The 15,558-nt window shown below is 44.5% G+C and overlaps 3 non-coding genes across 3 annotated transcripts; all 3 read right to left on the bottom strand.

Annotated features, from left to right (window-relative positions):
• Positions 1-5,923: 5,923 nt before the first annotated feature.
• Positions 5,924-5,994, bottom strand: trnag-gcc (transfer RNA glycine (anticodon GCC)). The gene has a single exon. It is a non-coding gene; the product is annotated as a tRNA-Gly (tRNA).
• A 3,453-nt stretch (positions 5,995-9,447) lies between these two features.
• trnas-gcu (transfer RNA serine (anticodon GCU)) lies at positions 9,448-9,529 on the bottom strand. The gene has a single exon. It is a non-coding gene; the product is annotated as a tRNA-Ser (tRNA).
• A 3,348-nt stretch (positions 9,530-12,877) lies between these two features.
• On the bottom strand, positions 12,878-12,951 carry trnat-ugu (transfer RNA threonine (anticodon UGU)). The gene has a single exon. It is a non-coding gene; the product is annotated as a tRNA-Thr (tRNA).
• Positions 12,952-15,558: the final 2,607 nt, after the last annotated feature.

The raw sequence follows: 15,558 nt of genomic DNA on the forward strand, positions 1-15,558 counted from the left end.
GTACTCACGCTCACTCTCTCACGCTCACTCTCTCACGCTCACTCTCTCACGCTCACTCTCTCACGCTCACTCTCTCACGCTCACTCTCTCACGCTCACTCTCTCACGCTCACTCTCTCACCCTTTCACTCATGGTTTAGCACCACTGAAAGATGATGCGATGGGTTTGGATTTCAGCACAGGGAGGAGGGAGAGTGTGTGGGATGGGGTTTTATAGCTTTGAGGAACAAGAGAGGAAAGAATGTTCCATAGAAACTAGAATTGTCTGTTCTAAATTTGTTTCCTGTACTTACAGTGATAACTTTTGTAAACTCCTTTTACAGGGTATTTGAAGGGGTGGATTTGCAGACAGGAAACTCAAACCAAAGACCACGTCAAGATCTGACAGAGTCACTCGATTAATCAGGACCTGAATATCATTGGCCTTTGAATGTGGAAGGAGAAATGTTTGTCTGTTCTGTTTTTGGGAAAAGATTTGAAACATCATTGTGAGTGGAAAAGCACCGAGACACACACACCCGAGTGAGAGTGTTCCAGTGCACTGACTGTGGAAAGAGCTTTAACCAGTTCCAAAGCCTGAAAAAACATTGCACCATTCAAAGCAGGGAGACACCGTACACGTGTTCTGTGTGTGGACGAGGCTTCAACTGATCGTCCAACCTGGAGAGACACAAGGACACCCGGACCACGGAGAAACCGTGGAAATGTGGGGACTGTGGGAAGGGATTCAATTACCCGTCACAGCTGGAAATTCATCGACGCAGTCACACTGGGGAGAGGCCGTTCACCTGCTCCGTGTGTCAGAAGGGATTCACTGAGTCATCCCACCTGCTGACACACCAACGAGTTCACTCTGATGAGAGACCTTTTACATGCTCTGACTGTGGGAAGAGCTTTAAAAGCAGCAACATACTTCTGAGCCATCAGCACAGTGACACTGGGGAGAGGCCGTTCATCTGCTCTGTGTGTAAGAAGAGATTTACTCGTTCATCCACCCTGCTGAGACACCAGCGAATTCACACTGGGGAGAGGCCATTCTCCTGTTCCGTGTGTAAGAAGAGATTCACTCAGTCATCCAACCTGCTGAAACACCAGCGAGTTCACACTGGGGAGAGGCCGTTCTCCTGCTCTGTGTGTGGGAAGAGATTCACTCAGTCATCCAACCTGCTGACACACCAGCGAGTTCACACTGATGAGAAACCTTTTAAATGTTCTGACTGTGAGAAGAGATATAAAATCAAAAGGAATCTGCTGACACACCAACGTACTCACACTGGGGAGAGACTTTTTAAATGTTCTGACTGTGAGAAGGGCTTTAAAAGCACAAATGATCTGCTGAAACACCAACACACTCACACTGGGGAGAGACTGTTCACCTGCTCCGTGTGTGGGAAGGGCTTCACTCAGTCATCACACGTGCTGAGACACCAGCGAGTTCACATATGACTGCATGGGTTGGATTCTGCTGTTAATCCCATCCTGGACTGAACCATGTTCATTCTGACAGTTGGGGTTTGTTTCTGCTGATGTTAATAACCCCTATAACTGGGCTGGAGTTTAATATTCTGGATATCTATTAAATAAATTAGCTTTGTTTTAAACACTTTATTGTTGATTTTGGTCTTTCCCACCTGAGTGTTTAGCATCACCTGGCTGGATCCCAGAAAGGACAATCTGGGGGGAGGATCGTCCGGTGAGAACAGAACTTCAGCCTGGACACAGTCCTTCAGGGCCACACTGAGAGGGGCAAACGGCACTTTGGTCTTTCTCATCTCTCTTCACTGACAGTAAAGTCGCCGTGCGGGTTTATCTTGCGTGTAAGAAATGTGTCCCAGCCGCTCTCTTTCATGGTTCCGATCTCCTAGGCACGGAACAGAAGGGTCCTTTCCAATGGAGTCAAGAAGGACAATGGTGAATGCTGGAAAAGTGCTGTCAAATCAGAGATTGGTGTAAAACTGTGATCGATTCCTGACTGGAAGTGAAACGGCAGGTTTAAGTCTCCAGTCTAAAAATAACTGGTATTTATTCTATGAAGATTTAAATTGTTTGTGTGACAGTCCTGAGTCCACCAATTAAGGCAGGCGAAAATAAACCCATTTAAAATCAGTGGGTTAAAGCGTGCAATAAAATAGCAGAAGAGTTAATTCATAGGAGCCTGTTAACTGCTGGTACAATTATACAACAGGCATTTGATCTGTCGGCAAAGAAGGACCTGCAGTGTGTTTCCAGAATTCCCTGTTTTATTGATGTCTTTGTGTTAGACACCAGGATAACGAAAGATACACGACCCGGACCATCCACAGGGTGGGGGCGATCCCGACAGTTACTCTGGGATCACTCCCGCTGCGGACCTCCACCACTGACCCTGCTGAAGGTTGTAGGCTCAAGGAGTGGGGCCTACAGGAGTGGACTGTGAGAAAGCTCGATTTCGGTATCTTGACAAATATATGCCGAGGAACCAGAGGAATCCTTACTAAGGAACCGTTTGGGGTTTTACCTGTCTGTGGAGGTCTTGTGGTGAATGATTCCTGACTCCCCGAACTGTCTTACATTTAACCCAGGTTTGATCAGGATGAATTCAGTTTACAGGAGAATTGGGACAAATATCACCCACAATCAAGGGAGACAAAAGCAGCCATTAGAGAAGCTAAGAGATCTTTGAAAAGAATTTGGTGCACAATTGTAATAATAGTAAAAGCTTTTCCAGCTGCGGCAGGAGTCAGAAGACCATGAAAGATGGTTTAGGGCCACTGAAAGGCAGTTCAGGGCTGATTCCCAGGCTATGGCAGAGCTGTTAAATGACTATTTCTCATCAGCCTACACTCCTGTGGATGATGCTCAGATTCCAGCTGTGGGATGTGCTGTCGACAATCGCATCATAAATTTTAAAATAGAAACGGATGTGATCTTGGATAAAATATGAAATCTCAAAATGGTTTGTGCTCCAGGTTCAGATGATATTCACCCCCGGGTGTTTAAAGAGATGGGACGGGTGCTCTGTGAGCCCCTTGCCTGTATCATCAATAGCTCAATAGAGTCAGGGATTGTCCCCTGAGATTGGAAGGTAGCTCACGTAGTTCCCATTTTCATTAACGGGGACAAATCAGAGCCGGGGAATGACAGGCCCATCAGTGTGACCTCGATCCGAGGGAAGATGCTTGAAGGGATCCTAAGAGATGCTGTTTATGATCACGGGGAAAAAGAAGGAGCCATTCGAGATACTCAACACGGCTTCCGGGAAAGAAGGTCGTGTCTCACAAACTTGCTTGAGTTTTTTGAAGAAGTTACCGGATTAGTGGATGAGGGTAATCCGGTTCACATTGTCTATCTCAGGGGTGCGAAACTCATTTTCTATGGTGGGCCTGATCCGATATCCTGGCACTTGGCCTGGGCCACATTCAACAAAAGTTGTAAACTAGAACTGGATGAAGATGAACTATATTGGTGCTTACTTGCACTTAGATTTAATTTACTGCTACTGCTGCTCCAGATACCTGGCACCTCTTAGCTTGAACCATTGCATCAACATTTGGAGTAAATGACTGGGCTGAGGCCTGTCTTGGATAAAAACATGAGGACCACTTGTCATTACAGTACTTTGTGCCCCAAACACTAACCGTGGAAGTGAATTTCACAGTCTCACAACTCTCTACGTAAAGAAGTTGCTCTTGATCACTGCTCTATAACAGATAGCAGGGGTTAAGGGTCGCTACTCAGACTGTATAAGGTGGAATGAGGTGTTCCACAAGGGTCGGTTCTGGGACATTGTTCATAATTTACGTAAATAATTTGGACTCGGGAATCGGAAGTACAATTTCAAAATTTACGGATGACACCAGATTAGCGGGGCGGGGGGCTATGGGTGGGTGGGGTATAGATAATATTGATGAAGCTTGCGACCAATTACAAGAAAACATTAATAAACTTGCAAAATGGGTGTATAATTAGCAAATGAATCTAAATGCAGATGAGGGTTAAGTGGAGCATTTTGGTTGCAAGAACAAGGAGGCCGCATGATACTTGGACAATAAGAGTCTAAATGTCCTTGGTTCCAAAGAAAACAACCCCAGCCTATCCAATCTTTCATCATAGCTAAAATTCTCAACTCCTGGCAACGTCGTCGTAAATCTCCTCTGTACCCTCTCTGGAGCAATCACATCTTTCCTGTAATGTGGTGACCAGAACTGTACGCAGTACTCTAGATGTGGCCTTACTCGTGTTTTATGTAGTTGTAACATAACCTCCCTGCTATTATATCTTATGCCTAGGCTAATAAAGGAAAGTATCCCGAATGTCTTCTTAACCACCTTATCTACCTGTCCTGCTACCTTCAGTGATCTGTGGACATGCACTCCAAGGTCCCGCTGTTCGTCTCCACCTCTCAGTATCCTCTCAAGCAATGTTGTTTCAGAGCAACTAATTCTGGAACGTCTCACTTGATAATACAAGTCGTAAGTCAAAACCAATTTGGTAAAGGGAGACTAATATTGGTGACTGGAAATAGTTAGTGTACAACTTGATATTGCTGCACACCGGAATAGAAAACGAGATTGGATGGACAGAAGAGGTCTGACAGGATGGCCGAGCAGTTGTCGGAGGCAGTGAATGTTTACACTGGCTGCACAGTGAGAGCGGTGCGTTGGCCTCGGGATATGATTCTCGCTTCGGGGGTTTTATTGATTGATATGCGAGAGATCCTGGGTTCAAATCGCGGACGAGCCCTGCTGTCTCGCTGCTTTTAGTGAAAAGTCTCCAATTGGCTTCTGATATCTTTCCAGTGTTGCTGTTGGTAGAATTGAATTACATCCAGAGGATGTTTGAGCTCCAGAGGACAGAGTTCGGAAGTTTCCAAGGCGCAACACACGGGAAGTAAATAAAATGTTTCAAGATGATGAGGAGATTGAAGCTGACTGTGAATTTATCTCAATTCAGACGTTCTCACTGCTATTGGATGACGGGATAGAGAGCCACATATCCAAGTTTGCTGATGACAACAAGATGGGCAGCATTGGAAGCAGAGTAGATTGAGGCATAAAATTACAGAGAGACAGTAATATAATAAATGAATGGGCAAAACTGTGGCAAATGGATTTGAATTGACGCAAGTGTGAGGTCATCCACTTTGGACCTAAAAAGGATAGATCAGAATACGTTCTAAATGGAGAAAAACTCGAAACTGTGGAGTTCCAAAAGGACATAGTGTCCATGTACATAGATCATTAAATATCATGGACAGGTACAGAAAATAATCGAAAAGGCTAATGGAATGCTGGCCTTTATATCTAGAGGACTAGACGACAAGGGGATAGACATTATGCTACAGCGATACAAACCTCTTGTTAGACCACACCTGGAGTACTGTGTTCAGTTCTAGCACCGCATCTTAGGAAGGATACATTGGCCGTGAATGGAGTGCAGCGTAGATTTACTAGAATGATACCTGGACTCCAAGGGTTAAATTACGAGGAGAGATTATACAAACTGGGGCTATATTCCCCGAAATTTAGTAGATTAAGGGCTGATTTGATCGAAGTTTTCAAGATATTAATGAGAACTGATGGGGTTGATGGAGAGAAACCATTTCCGCTGGTTGGGGAGTCCAGGATGGGGGGGACACGGCCGAAACATTAGAGTCAGGACTTTCAGGATTGAAGTTAGGAAATACTTCTATCAGCAAAAGGAGGTGGAAGTTTGAAAATCTTTTTCGCAAACGGCAGTTGATGCGAGCTCAATTGTTGATTTTAAAGCTGAGATTGAAATATTTTTGTTCACCAAAGGTATTAAGAGATATGCGGCTCAGGGCCAGATATGGAGTTACGTCACAGATCAGCCGTGATCTCATTGAATTGTGGAACAGGCTCGAGGTGCCCAAATGACCCACTCCTGTCCCTCAGTTCCGCATGGTCCAGAATGCAAAAACTTCCTGCATCGGCCGGGAATCGAACCCGGGTCGCCTGCGTGGCAGGCGAGAATTCTACCCCTGAACCACCAATGCTCATAAAGGATGCCTTGCTTGTTTCCATTTGAAATGATCTCTGAACGAACATGCCGTCTGCTGTTGGGATGGCCGAGTGATTGAAGCGTTGGTCTCAAAATTCCAATGGTGTTTTTCTCCCTCGATTTGAATTCTGCTCGCAGCGTCACTGTTTAAAGATCTCTTCAATGCTGAAATAGAAAAATTGGAGTTAGTTGACCGCATTTATTTCTCGCTCAGCATGACAGATATTTCAGCGTGGCCGATGCTTTTGATTGGGTGCCCAAACTTCTCTTGAAAGATTTCAAGACCCGAGAAGGAATCTCTCCCAATCTATAACTTAAATTCTGCTAGTTTACAAGACCTGACTTTTATACTCTTTATTTTCTTTTCGTGCATCTCTCTATCTCCCCCTGTCTCTGACTCTTGTCTCTCTGTGTTGTCCCCGCTGTAATTCTGAGGCTTCCTTGAACAGCGAAGGCTGATCTGAACTGCAAAACCAGCAGAGAAGGGTAAAGAATAAAAAGATTGAGGCGGTTGGACAAGTAAAGGTGGAACCCAGCTGATAAATTCGGAGCTAAATTACCAACATTTATGTCTCTTCGCCCTCATAGTGAATGGAAGCAGCAATTTGAGTAAAGTATACTGATGGTGGAGTGTAAACTATGACGATGCCGAGACAGACGACAATGTCGTTTCGGAGCAATTCGTTCTGTAAAGTGTTACTTGAAAATACAAGTCGTACATTCAAAACGAATTTGATAAAGAGAGGCTAATATTGTCGATGTGAAATAATTCGTGTACAACCTGATGTTGCTCTATATCGTACATCGTACAAGAAAGCGAGATTGGAGGGACAGGGCGTTCTGAAAGGATGGTGGATCGGCTTCAAGGCAGCGAAATTTTACAGTGGCTGCACGGCTCTGTTGCCAGTTGGTCTTTGGGTCTGATTCTCGCTCAGGGAGTTTCACTGGTTCAAGTGCCGGATCAGCCCCGTTGTGTCCCCATTTTTGGTCAAAAATCACCAATTGGCTTCTCACAGCTTTTCAGCGGTTTTGACTTATCTCCAGCAGAGCATGTTTGAGCGCCAGAGGACAGAATGCAGAGGGTTTGTCCACGCAACACACTGAGACGAAATGAAGACAAGTTTTCTAGAAATTGTACTGACTGAAGCCGGCAAATTAATTTATCCCAACTCAGGCGATCTCACGGGTACAGAATACAAAAGGTAAAGGATGCTGAATTGGACTGGAACCAAATCCCTGATTTCCCACCGGCAGGCGAAGATACTAACACTGAAATACTAATGCACACACAACTGCAGGCTGCACGTGTAGCGTTGGGTACATGTCCAGAACATGCAGTCTGGCAGAGTTCCCGTGATAACCCTATGCAGTCTGCTCCACTGCCGTGCAGTTCCTGTGGGTTACGTAAGGAGTGGGTCAAACATAGCCGTGTAATTCAATGGGGGCTTGAAACCACCTCACATCGCCACTGTGAAATGCTCAAATAAATAAGAGCTGTAGTTACCAGGCAGTGTTTACTCCCTCAGAGCATAAAGGATAATCCAGCCCATTGTTCACCTAAAAGATTTCACGACATGAGACTGAATTTATTTTAACCTGTACTTTAAATTCTGCTCAATCACAGAATTTGGAGATTTATACTATTTTTCTTTGCATGCATCTCTCTATCTCTGTCTGTGTTTCTTCTTTCTCTCTATTTCCCCTGATGGACTTATCAGGCTTCCTTGAACGGCCAGGTCTGGAAACCCGGGATGGGACAAGGCTGTCGGATCTTCAGTCCAGTTGCTTTATTTCGACGGGATGAGCTTTGCTATTTTTCGTCTCCGCTTTCGGAAAATATAAACCCAGATGGAAATTCCCCTCCTCGGGTCCCGTCACCTCCCGGTAAAGGAAATGAACCCGATCTATCACTCGTCTTAATATCTGTATTCTCATTGCTTAAGAATAAAATTATGGGGCTACAGCTATTCTCAGGACACATTTTAGAAATTAACACATAACAGACTTATTCGGAAAAGTGGGATTAAAGGGCAGGTGATAACCTGGGCACATAATTGGCTAAAGGGAAGGAGGCAGAGAGCAGTGGTGAACGGATGTTCTTCTCACTGGAGAGAAATATGCAGTGTGATCCCAGGGGTCGGTGTTTGGACTATTGCTTTTCTTGTTTTTATAAATGACTTGGATGTGGGAATAGGGAGTACGATTTCGAAGTTTGCGGATGATACAAAACTTGGCAACGTAGCAAATAGTGAGGAAGATAGTAGCAGATTTCAGGAGGACATGGACAGACTAGTGAAACGGGAAGTCACGTGACAGATTTAACGCAGATCAGTTTGAAGTGATGCACTTTTGGAAGAAGAACAATTTATGGCTGGTTGCAAGAGCAGAGTGACCTGGGGTGCATATTCACAAAACAGGGCAAGTTGATAAGGCGGTTAAGCAAGCGAATGGGGTAATTCGCTTTGTAAATAGGACATTGAATATAGAAACAAGGAAGTCATACTAAACCATTACAAATCATTGGTTAGGCTCAGCTGGAATATATTGTACGGTTCTGGGCACCACACTTTAGAATGAAAAGGCATTTAAGAGGATTCAGAGCAGGTTGACCTGGATAATACCAGGGTTGAGGAACTTCAGTTATGTGGAGAGATTGGAGAAGCTGGAATTATTCCACTTACAGCAGAGAAGGTTAAGGAGTGAATCTAATGGATGTATTCAAAGTAACGAGGGGTTTTGAAATATCAAGGAGGTAGGAATTGCTTCCTCTGGCAAGTTGGTCAGTAACCAGAGGTCATAGATTTAAAATAATTGGCAAAAGAACTAGAGGGGAGTTGAGGAGAATTTTAACCGTGAAATTCGGTTTTCTATTCCCTTATGAATATCGCAGATTATAATGTCCAGGCGGGGTGGGTCTGAATGGGGGATAGAGTGCGGAGATTGGAATGGAAGCTCATCAGAATGAACTTGGTCTCATCAGTTTTTGTTATTTTTCCTACCAGTTGCCCGAAGCAGGCGGTGAACCTTCTTCTCGAGAGAGGATCGTCATTTCAGTTCAGAAGGAAAAAGGTATCAAGAAAATCGGGTGACACAGACACGGAATGATCCGAGACTGACAGCAATTCCCATTTAAACTGACACAGACACGGAATGATCCGGGACTTACAGCACATCCCTTTTAAACAGACACAGGCACGGAATGATCCGGACATAAATCATCATTATGGTACATAAGTTTTTCTTACGTTGACCATAAGATTTGCTCCTTTTTGCAATGACTCCGCTTTTCTCTTTGACACTTCGCGGCCATTCTCATTTCAACACGTTCGTGGAAGGAACTTTTGCTGATTTCAGCAAACAACGCAAAAACCTCTGCCCGCCGTTTCGAGAAGGATGGGACTTCAACCAGACCTGCTGAATGAGGGAAAGAAGACTTAAAACACAATAACGACGAGGGTGGGATTCGAACCCACGCGTGCAGAGGACAATGGATCAGCAGTCCATCGCCTTAACCTCTCGGCCACCTCGTCACATGAGGAAGCCTGCGAAATCCCTTTTATTCAAAATTAAAATACTGGTTATGTTGCCAATCTGAAATAAAAACAGTAAATGTGGATATCCTCAGCAGGTCAGGCAGAATCTTTAGATATGGAAACAGAGTTGACGTTTCAGGTCGATGACCATCACATGAGTATTACATCACACTCCTGACTTGCGCCTTGCAGATCGGAGAACAGCTTTGGAGAGTCACGAGGTGAGTCACTCACCGCAGAACATCCAGCCTCTGACCTGCTCTTACAGCCACAGTATTTATGTGGCTGGCCCAGTTAAGTTTCTGGTCAATGGTGATCCTCAGGATGTTACTCGGGGGGATTCGGCGATGGTAATGCCATGGTAATGGTAATCTCCCACAGAAGAGATTTACTGGAAAGATTCCAGGGATGAGGGTCTTTAGTTACATGGATAGACTGGAGAAGCTGAGGTTGTTCTCCTTCGAACAGAGACGGTTGCGAGGAGATTTGATAGAAGTATTCAAAATCATGAAGAGAGTAGATAGAGAGAAACTGATCCCGTTGGCGGAAGGGTCAAGGACCAGAGCACATAGATCTCAGGTCTTTGGCAAAAGAACCAAAGTTGAAGGAAAAACTTTTTTTACACAGCGAGTGGTTATGATGTGGAATGCACCGCCCGAGGGGGTCTTGGAGGCAGATTCAATCATGGCCTTCAAAAGGGAACTGGATAAGTATTTGAAAGGAAAAAATACAGGGCTCCAGGGAAAGGGCGGGGGAGTGGGTCTTGGTGAATTGCTCTTGCAGAGAGCCGGCAAGGACTCAATGTGCCGAATGGCCTCTTTCCGTGCTGTAACATTTCTATGATTCTATTCTATTTGTAGGAGGCGATGCAAAACGACCGGAGCGTGACGTCAATCGACCTGCTCATGTCCATTCCCTGATAATGAATCCTCGAGTGAGGGAAAGATGAAATTCATAATTATGGTACATATTTTTTATCTTATGCTGACCATAAGAGATACTTGGTTTACCAGGGGGCCATTCTGCACTTTGATTGATAATTCACCTAGATCACACCTTACAGTCCCAACACCTCCGTGCAAGAAACAGTTTAGGTGCTAATTTGACTTTGCTGATTTGAGCAAACAGATGTTCGCCAGCAATGCGGAAAGGCACTTCTTAGAAAAGAAGGATTTTTGGTGAAGAGACCAAACTGAACAGCGCCAGCAAATTCTTACAGCGGTGGAATTCGAACCCTTGCAATTCAGAGATCAAATCTAACATTTTCGAAAACTAAGCCACTGTCCCACATGGAAATCGATTCGTTGCGGCTGAAAGATGTCATAGAGCTGAAACGTTACCTCTGGCTCTTTCTCCACAGGCGCTGCCTGACCTGCTGAGTGTTTTCAGCATTTTCTGGTTTCATTTTTGTGATTTCACAATGGCTGTTTTCCTGAAAACACCCAATTTGACTCAAGGACGCAGCTCGCACTTCACTTTCCCCACGCGCTTTAAAGTCTGTCGTTTCGGAACAAAATCCCCTCCGCGCCGGACATTCAAAGGATCTTTCGCTCACGGCCAACCTCCTGTAATCCACACTTTTTCGCCACTGCCGCTCTTTGCATTTCTCCTCATTCCTTTTCAATCGGACATTTCCACAGACCTGTTAAAATCAAGTGGAACATTTCCGAACTTCCTGCACCGCCCAGATTGCCAAAAGTGCACATTTCAGCCGTCATTCGCAGCTATGTCGCGCAGCCCATCTCTCCCACACATCAACTACTCGGGGAAAAGCGCCAACGACCATGGAAACAAAACCCAGTTCTTCAGTTCACATCCCCCGTGTCACAAGATACCCCATGGAAATTTCACGGAGAAGTATGCCGCTGTCCTTCCGATTGCCAGCCCTGCTTTCTTCGTTCTTGTCTCTGGAGCAGTCTCGCAGGTGGGAATGTTTCAAGGCACAAATGAACATTGGTGCGAACGGGACATGTGCCCCCGAGAAACAGCGGTCGATGTGGAGCAAACTTAAAGACATAAGAATGTGAAAGTGAGTGTTAGAGTCGGTAAGGCCGCAGTAAAGTCTCAATGAAATGGACCATGATTGTGGAAGGAAAAAAATCTGGAAGAAGCGGCGGGTCTGAATTTTGGATCTTTCAGCAGAGACACATGAGAGAACAAAGACAGGATACAGACAAAGGTGTTGGAGGCAGAAAGAAAAAGAACGAATTAAGAGGAATGAAAAGAGAGTAAAAGAAAGGATGGGATAGAAGGCGATGAAAGAAAGAAAGAAAGAAAGAAAGAGGGGAGAGAGAAAGACAACCGTGCAATACTCACCCGGCAAACGGGCGCTGCTCCCAATCGGCTGCACTTCGCCCGACTGACCCTCGTCCCATTCACAACATCCTACAACATACTGTCAATGCTGTGCAGTGAAACAGAGAATTTAAAGGTACAAAGACACTCACACCGTCCTACAATACACTTTCAATACCTGTGCAGTGAGACAGCGAGTTTCAAGGTATAGAGACACTCACACACCGTCCTACGATACACTTTCAATACATGTGCAGTGAGACAGCGAGTTTAAAGGTATAGAGACACTCACACACCGTCCTACGATACACTTTCAATACATGTGCAGTGAGACAGCGAGTTTAAAGGTACAGAGACACTCACCTTTTTGTTCAAAAGTAGCACATCCCAGGAATATTAGAGACCGAGGGTCAGTTTCCCTCTCCTGATGTAGCTGAGGCTTGTCAGTCAAGAGTCCCCTCCTCCCAGTATTGGCTGTGGAGGAAGTACAGTGTAGATTTAATGGAATACCTTCAGCCTGACCGAGGTTAGGCTGACTGGCCAGTAATTACTCGATCTATCCCTTTCTCCCTTTTTAAACAACGGTACATCTTTAGCAGTCCTCCAATCCTCCGGCATCACACCTGTAACCAGGGAGGATTGGAAAATGATGGTCAGAGCATCCGTTATTTCCTTTCTTGCTTCTATTAACAACCTGGGATATATTTCATCCGGGCCTGGGGATTCAGGTGGAATGATTTGGGGATTTTCTATTTTCTGTTTGCAAAAGTTTGCACCGCAGGTCAAGATCACAAGTCTCGGTCAAAATTAGGACCACTTCCGGGTTTAAACCTCAAATCGTGAATTATACCACAACCCCAACGAGCCCAAAAACAAATAAATTAACGTGTTACGGACACATTCTATGAGAGGTCTGTCTGTACAATGAAAGGGTGTGTTTGATCAGTCATTCTGATATCCGTTTCCTCCTGAAACTTGAACAAATGCAAATTCCACACTCTTATTTTGTCGTTTAATTCCACAAATTAGGTGAAAATAATAAATTACGGAAGGCACTGCTGGGAGTTGAACCCAGGATCTCCTGTTTACAAGACAGATGCTTTAACCAACTAAGCCACAGCGCCACTTGATACCATTGCTCGCCCACCTCCTCTCACTAATATCTATCAGCGACACGTTACTGTCTGTTTGGGGTTCAGACCGTTTTATCTTTGTCTGTTTCGCTTGTCCGTTTACCTGTGCATCCCAATTTCGCCTGCATTTCTCTCTTTGTTTAACTTTATGTATCCCTCAGTGCGTTGATACACGGATGATTATGTGTGCTTGTGTTTGTTACATTAAATAAATTAGGGGTTCAGACAATTCTCGCTCTGACATTGGACAACTATTGACCCAAACTTTACAGCGAAGTGTTGTTTATTATGGTGCCGAAACTAAAAAATCGTAAGAGGTCCAAAAAGGGAAAAGGAGATAAACTTGTGAGGGAAAATATTGACAACAATCAAGGTTTTTACACGTATATTAAGAGAAAGAAGGGTGACTAAGAGTAACGTGGGCCCCTTAAAGACAGATGGAGGTGATATTGTAATTGAAAATCAGGAAATGCCAGAGTTGCTAAATATTTACTTTTCATCGGTCTTCACAGAAATGGATGAGGCTAACATACCAGAGACACGAGGAAAACTGAAAATAAATCAAGGGGATTCGTATAAGTAAAATAATGGTAATGGAGAAAATAATGAGACGAAAGATAGACAAATCTCCAGGACCTGATGGTTACCATCCCAGGGGACTAAGAGGAATAGGCGAGGAAATTGTACATGTTTTAGTCATGATCGTTCAAATGCCTCTTGATTCAGGAATTGTTCCTTTGAATGAAACATTGTCACTCTCACTCCATTATTTAGGATGGGTAGTAGAGATAAAGTTAGAAATTAAAGACCCATTAGTCTGAAGTCTGTTGTGGGGAAGTTACCAGTATCTGTTATTAGGGAAATAATGACTGAACACTTGGATAAATATGAAGTCATCAGCGAGAGCCAGCATGGATTTGTAAAGGGTAAGTCAAGTCTAACAAAACTAGTTGAACTTTTTGAAGGTGTAACTAACGTGGTAGATAATGGAGTTTCCTTGGGTGTTATATAATATTCACTTCCAGATGCATTCGATAAGGTACCACATAAGAAGCTGTGAACAACAATGAGAGTGCGTAGAATTTAAGGCAACCAAATGAAATGGGTTCGGAGTTGGTTAGAAGGTGGGAGACAGAGAGCCAGAATAATAAGGTATGTACTCAAATTGGCAGGATGTGATCAGTGCTGGGGCATTAGCTTTTGACTATATGTATAAATGACGTAGGTGAAGGAATAGGAAGCCGTATCGCCACGTTTGTCGCTAACATCAAATTAGATATCACAGTGAGTAGCGTTTCTGGGTGTATAAGGTTGTGGTGCAATCGGTCAGCCTGCGGTAATTAGAGGAATCTAGAAATACCCAGGTTATGAATTCGAGTCGCACCTTGGAGAGACAAACCTTCCAATCCGAGCATTTTGACCGGAGTTCAAGGTGCAACTGGCATGTTCCATAACGCATCTACTTCTTAGTGTTCCTATGTCGGCACTTGTGGGGACTTGAGTTCCTCTGGCCGACCGTCTTGCAATAGCAGGTGCGAGTTTACTTGTTTATAAGGGAAGAGGGGGCGATTAGCGACAGCTGATAAAGCAAAGCGGCCTACACGAAGTCCTTAAATCTAAAGAACCAAACATACAATTCTTCTTTTCGTTGAGTGGATATTCGTCGATTGGAAGTTTCGTGTGAGGAAAATTTGGAAGGGAAATCTGCTGCCAGGTGTCACTGTGTAACGGGTGAAACTATTCAGTTTACAGATGTTAATACGCTGAAAGGTCGAGAGGTTTATTCCAGCTCCCGTGTGGGACAAGTTTAGCTTTTGAGCCACTATATAAAGTGTTATTTTAATTGGTGCTAACAATTGACAAGACATTTGGCACAAACAAACAGAATTGTAAACTCATGAATTCACTGTCCATGTTTCTCACATCATGTTCAACAGAAACAAGGAATCCCCTCAACACGTCACTGATAATTTTCAAAAAGGGATCCTCATCATGGTTCGACGTCAACGAGGGATAATTCCGAGCACAGGAATCTGCATAATGGAAACTTTTCTCATCGCGAGTCCGGGTAGCTCAATCGGAAGAACATCGGACTTTAAAAACCGATAATGATCTGAAGGTTCAAAGTCTGGTTCAGGCTGTAAATTTTGAAACAGCTGGCAAGTTCTGTCTTTGCAGCGGAGCAACAACTGCGGGACAGACGAGGCCTGCGATGTGCTGTCAAAGCTTCGGTAGTATCCTGTTTCCCAGGGATGGACAGAAATGCGCTTTCTTCGGCGGCATTCGCTTCTTTCCGCCAGCAACGTGTGATTGGAGAGAGCGGGGCCGGACAGGCGGCCTGAATGTTGTTGCTGTCGTGGCTTCACTCAATCCGGGAGCTGGGGAACATCGAAATCGAAAAACTGATGGATGCAGTGCTGTTTAGAACTGCAGTTATTAACCGAGGCAGCGCTGCAGGATTCTTTAATGATCTCTCACAAATCAACTGAAAACAGTCGCAATGTGCAGCTTTGAGAGGGGCTTTCTGCACCGTTAGGGCAGGAAACCGGAGTGAGTGGGAGAGACACTGTCGGTATCTCTGTAATGCTTGAGTTTGTG

The sequence above is a fragment of the Heptranchias perlo genome, chromosome 20 (genome assembly GCF_035084215.1).
Source record: "Heptranchias perlo isolate sHepPer1 chromosome 20, sHepPer1.hap1, whole genome shotgun sequence".
Lineage (NCBI taxonomy): Eukaryota > Metazoa > Chordata > Chondrichthyes > Hexanchiformes > Hexanchidae > Heptranchias > Heptranchias perlo.